The sequence below is a fragment of the Bison bison genome, unplaced genomic scaffold (genome assembly GCF_000754665.1).
Source record: "Bison bison bison isolate TAMUID 2011002044 unplaced genomic scaffold, Bison_UMD1.0 scf7180017863877, whole genome shotgun sequence".
Classification (NCBI taxonomy): Eukaryota; Metazoa; Chordata; class Mammalia; order Artiodactyla; family Bovidae; genus Bison; species Bison bison.
In genome coordinates, this window is record NW_011494449.1 from 61,646 (window position 1) to 67,358 (window position 5,713).

Below are 5,713 nucleotides of genomic sequence, written 5' to 3' on the forward strand. Positions count from 1 at the left end.
GCGATGCACCTAAGAAATTGACTCTTTGTTCCAGGTAGCACTAGTGGTAAAGAATCTCCTGGCGATGCAGGAGACATGAGAGATGTGGCTTTGATCCCTGTATCAGGAAGAACCCCTGGAGGAGGTCATGGCAACCCACTCCAGTATTCTTGGGGCTTCCCTGATGGCTCAGATGGTAAAGAATCTGCCTGCAATGCAGGAAACCTGGGTTCAACCCCTGGGTCAGAAAGATCTCCTGGAGAAAGAATGGCTACCCACTCCAGTGTTCTTGCCTGGAGAATTCCATGGACAGAGGAGCCTGGAGGGCTACAGTCCATGGGGTTGCAAAGAGTCAGTGACTGACACTTTCACTTTCAAAAAATGAAGAAACATTGGCAATTTTATGTGGTTTATTCTAAAGCAAACTGACTTCTAGGGGTGGCACAGAGGTCTTCTGGTCAATGAGATGATGGAGGAGGTGCACTGGAGGAGGTTTACATCCTTTCTGAAATAAAAAGGAGAAGCCCATTTGATCCTTCCAGGAATACAGACGTGGTGCCTAGAGGAGTAGCTAACGTGTTGTGGCTGTGGGGATGACTGTCATGTACTAGAGGTGATGAAGCAGGAAGCCAGAGTAGCCTTGAGCAGTGATAGTTCCCTCAAGAAATAAACTTCTTACTGGTTTCCTGGTTTAACTCATAGGTTTGTTGGGTTTTCTGCTGCCTGAGGCTGACTGAAATCCTTTCTGATACTATGCTCACCAACTGATGGTTTCTCTTCACCTCCCTTCTGATATATATATTTAATTCCAAGATTCCTTAGGACCTGAGATAAGCTTTCTTCTTCGCTCAGAAGTAATTCCAAGCTACTGGATGGGAATACCTCAGAGTGCAGTGGTTATTTGTTGAAATGTCCTCACCCTCAGCCCAACACTATCATTTCTTCAGCACGTACTGCATGCAGGCATCATGCTAAGCCTTTGGTATATGTGGTCTCATTGAGCCCTCAAAATAAGCCTGTCAGTCAGTTCAGTTCAGTCACTCAATCGTGTCCAACTCTTTGCGACCCCATGAACTGCAGCACACCAGGCCTCCCTGTCCATCACCAACTTCCGGAGTTCACTCAGACTCACGTCCATCAAGTCGGTGATGCCATCCAGCCATCTCATCCTCTGTCGTCCCCTTCTCCTCCTGCCCTCAATCCCTCCCAGCATCAGAGTCTTTCCAGTGAGTCAACTCTTCACATGAGGCGGCAAAAGTACTGGAGTTTCAGCTTTAGCATCATTCCTTCCAAATAAGCCTATAGAAAAGTGGAATCAATCAGTATTCACATTTTATAGAGAAGAAAGGCAAGGGAGAGATGGTAATCAACTTGTTCAAACCCTACAGCTTCTAACAGGCTGAAACTAGACTTGAATTCATGTCTATTCCCAGCCCCTGGGCCACGCTGCCCTGATGTTTTCCTTGTTCTGTGACCTAGTCTGATGAAGCCTTTCCTCCTTACAGAGGTGTTCATTTCTCTCCTCTGCCTGGCTCTAACAACACTGTTCAATAGAACTTTCTGTAATGACAGAAATGCTATGCATCTTCCCTTTTAATACTGTAGCTATTGGCCATATGTGATCATTGAAGACTTGAAAGTTTGCTAATGCCACTAAGAAATGGAATTTTTTGATAAAACTTGGGAGATTATTTAGGAATAAACTTTATTTTATATATTTTTCCAGTTTATTGAAAGTCAGGCATATCAATTATCTTAAGATGTACAACATAATGCTTTTTTTCGTTATTTTTTCTTAATTTACTTATTTTTAATTAGAGGATAATTGCAATTTTGTGTTGATTTCTGCCATACATCACTGTGGATCAGCCATAGGTATACATGAGTCTCCCTTCCCGGAGCCTCCCTCCCGTCTCCTCCCCCATTCCAGCCCTCTCGATTGTCACAGAGCCCTGGTTTGAGTTCCCTGAGTCATACAGCAAATTCCCACTGGCTGTCTATTTTACATATGTTAGCGTATATGTTTCCATGCTACTCTCTCCGTTTATCCCACCCTCTCCTTCCTAGCCACCCCCACGTCCATAAGTCTGTCCTCTATGTCTGCATCTTTACTGCTGCCCTGCAAATAGGTTAATCAGTACCATCTTTCCAGATTCCATATATATGCGTTAGCATACAATATTTGTTTTTCCCTTTCTGACTTACTTCACTCTGTATAATAGGCTCTGGGTTCATCCACCTCATTAGCACTGATTCGAATTCACTCCTCCTAATGGCTGAGTAATAGCCTATTGTATATTTGTATCACCGTTTCTTTATCCATTCACCTGTTGATGGATATCTAGATTGCTTCCATGTCCTAGCTCTTGTAGATAGTGCTGCAGTGAACGTGGGGATACATGTGTCTTTTTAAATTATGATTTTCTCAGGGTTATAGGTCCAGTGGTGGGATTGTTGGGTCATATGGTAGCTTTATTCCTAGTTTTTTAAAGAATCTCTATTTGGTAAAGAATTCGCCTACAATGTGGAAGACCTGGCTTCGATCCCTGGGTTGGGAAGATCCCCTGGAGAAGGGAAAGGCTACCCATTCCAATGAGCCAGAAAGGACTGAACAACTTTCACTTTCACTTTCATACTGTCTTCCATAGTGGCTGCGTCAATTTACATTCCAACCAACAGTGAAAGAACTCCAGCACTTATTGTTTGTAGGGTTTTTGATGATGGCCATTCTGTATGGTATGAGGTGATACTTCATTGTAGTTTTGACTTGCAGTTCTCTAATAATGAGTGATGTTGAGATTCTTTTCATGTGTTTGTTAGCCACCTGTATGTCTTCTTTGGAGAAATGTCTGTTTAGGTCTTTCACTCACTGCTTGATTGGGTTGTTTTTCTCTTATTGAGTTGCATAAGCTGCTTGTATATTTTGGAAATTAATCCTTTGTCAGTTGTTTTATTTGCTATTACTTTCTCCCATTCTGAGGGTTGTCTTTTCACCTTGTTTATAGTTTCCTTTTCTGTGCAAAAGCTTTCAAGTTTAACTAGATTCTACTTGTTTATTTTTATTTCCATTACTCTGGTAGGTGGGTCATAGAAGATTTTGCTGTGATTTATGTTATAGAGTATTCTGCCTTTGCTGTCCTCCAAGAGTTTTATAGTTTCTGGTCTTATATTTAGGTCTTTAATGCATTTTGAGTTTATCTTTGTTCTAACTTCATTCTTTTACATGTAGCTGTATAATGTTTTGATATATGTGTATCTCGCAAAATGCTTACCATAATAAGTCTAATTAACATTCATTGCCTCACACAGTTCTTTTCCTTGTGATGAAAAATTTTAAGATCTTGCAATTTTCATATGTCAGATACAGTATTGTTAACTGTAGTCATCAAGCTATACATTATATCCCCAGAACTTAATTCTCTTATAACTGGAAGTTTTTACCTCTTGACTACCTTCACCCATTTGCCTTGTCTCCAACTGCCAGTCTCTGTAACTGCAAATCTGTTTTCTGTTCCTCTGGGTTTGAATTTTCAGGTTCTACATATAAGTGAGATCACACAGTATTTGTCTTTCTCTGTCTGACATTTCACTTAGCACAATGACCTCAGGGTTCAAGCATGCTGTCCCAAAGGCCAGATTTCCTCTTTTTTTTTTTTTTTTAATGGCTGTGTGCTGTGACGGCTAAGTCGCTTATCATGTCTGACTGTTTGTGACCCTATGGATTGCACCCTGCCAGACCTCTCTGTCCATGGGATTCTCCAAACAAGAATACTGTAGTGGATTGCCATTTCCTTCTCCAGGGGATCTTCCCAAACCAAGAATTGAGCCTGCGACTCTTGTGTCTCCTACATTGGCAGGTGGGTTCTTTAACACTTGTGCTACCTGGGAAACCCTTTTTAAGGTTAAATCATATCCATCTGGGGACTTCCCTGGTGGTCCAGTGGCTAAGACTGAGTTCCCAGTGCAAGGGGATTGGGTTCAATCCTTGGTCAGAGAACTAGATTCCACATGCCACAACTGAGGAAGAGCTTGCATGCGGCAGCTAAAAGATCCTGCGTGCCTCAAAGAAGGTTGAGCATCGAAGAATTGATACTTTTGAACTGTGGTGTTGGAGGAGATTCTTGAGAGTCCTTTGGACTGCAAGGAGATCAAAGCAATCAATCCTAAAGGAAATTAGTCCTGAATATTCATTGGAAGGACTGATCCTGAAGCTTAAGCTCCAATACTTTGGCCATCTGATGTGTAGAGTCAATTCATTAGAAAAGACCCTGATTGGGAAGGAAATGGCAACCTACTCCAGTATTCTTGCCTGGAAAATCCCAAGAACAGAGGAGCCTGGAGGGCTACAGTCCCTGGGATCACTAAACAGTCAGATACAATTTAGCAAATAAACAACAACAAATTATAATGGGAAACTTGGGAATGTGGAATGGGAAATGTATAATGGGAAATGTATAATGGGAAATGTATAATGGGAAAAATGTGACATAATCTAATTTATGATTTTGGCTGGTGAGTCAGAAAGGATTGAGGGGCCAAGCTAGCATTTAGTAAGCTAATGTGCTAATAAAAAATGATATTGTCTTGGGCTACAGTAGTAGCAATGGAAATTGACAGAAGTTGATGGATTCCAGATAACTTTTGAAGACTGAGCTAACAACTTTGCTGCTGCTGCTGCTGCTGCTAAGTTGCTTCAGTCATGTCCAACTCTGTGTGACCCCATAGACGGCAGCCCACCAGTTTCCCCCATACCTGGGATCCTCCAGGCAAGAATACTCTTTGCTAGTGAATTGGATATACACTATGTGGTTAAGAGTGAGACCAAGGATGACTTCTAGGTTATTAGCTTAAACAATAAAATGTAATATTGCTATTAAATTAATAGGGAAGGCAGGAGGAAAAACAGTGTTGAGGGTGCAATTAAGAGTTCCATTTAAGGCAAATTAAATTTGAAGGTATTTCCAAGTGAAAAATTCCAGTGAGCTATTTAAAATCCTAAAAATGATGCTGTGAAAGTGCTGCACTCAATATGCCAGCAAATTTGGAAAATGCAGCAGTGGCCACAAGACTGGAAAAGGTCATTTTTTTTTCATTCCAATCCCAAAGAAAGGCAATGCCAAAGAATGCTCAAACTACCGCACAATTGCACTCATCTCACATGCTAGCAAAGCAATGCTCAAAATTCTCCAAACCAGGCTTCAACAGAATGTGAATTGTGAAAATCCAGATTTTCAAGTTGGTTTTAGAAAAGGTACAGGAAGCAGAGATCAAATTGCCAATATCTGCTGGATCATTGAAAAAGCAAGAGAGTTCCAAAAAAACATCTATTTCAGCTTTATTAACTATGCCAAAGATTTTGACTGTGTGGATCACCACAAACTGTGGAAAATTCTGAAAGAGATGGGAATACCAGACTACCTGACCTTGCTCTTGAGAAGTCTGTATGCAGGTCAGGAAGCAACAGTTAGAGCTGGACATGGAACAGTAGACTGGTTCCAAATAGGAAAAGGAGTACATCAAGGCTGTATATTGTCACCCTGCTTATTTAACTTATATGCAGAGTGGCTGGATGAAGCACAAGCAGGAATCAAGATTGCCAGGAGAAATATCAATAACCTCAGATATGTAGATGACACCACCCTTATGGCAGAAAGTGAAGAAGAACTAAAGAGCCTCTTGATGAGAGTGAAAGAGGAGAGTGAAAAAGTTGGCTTAAAGCTCAACATTCAGAAAA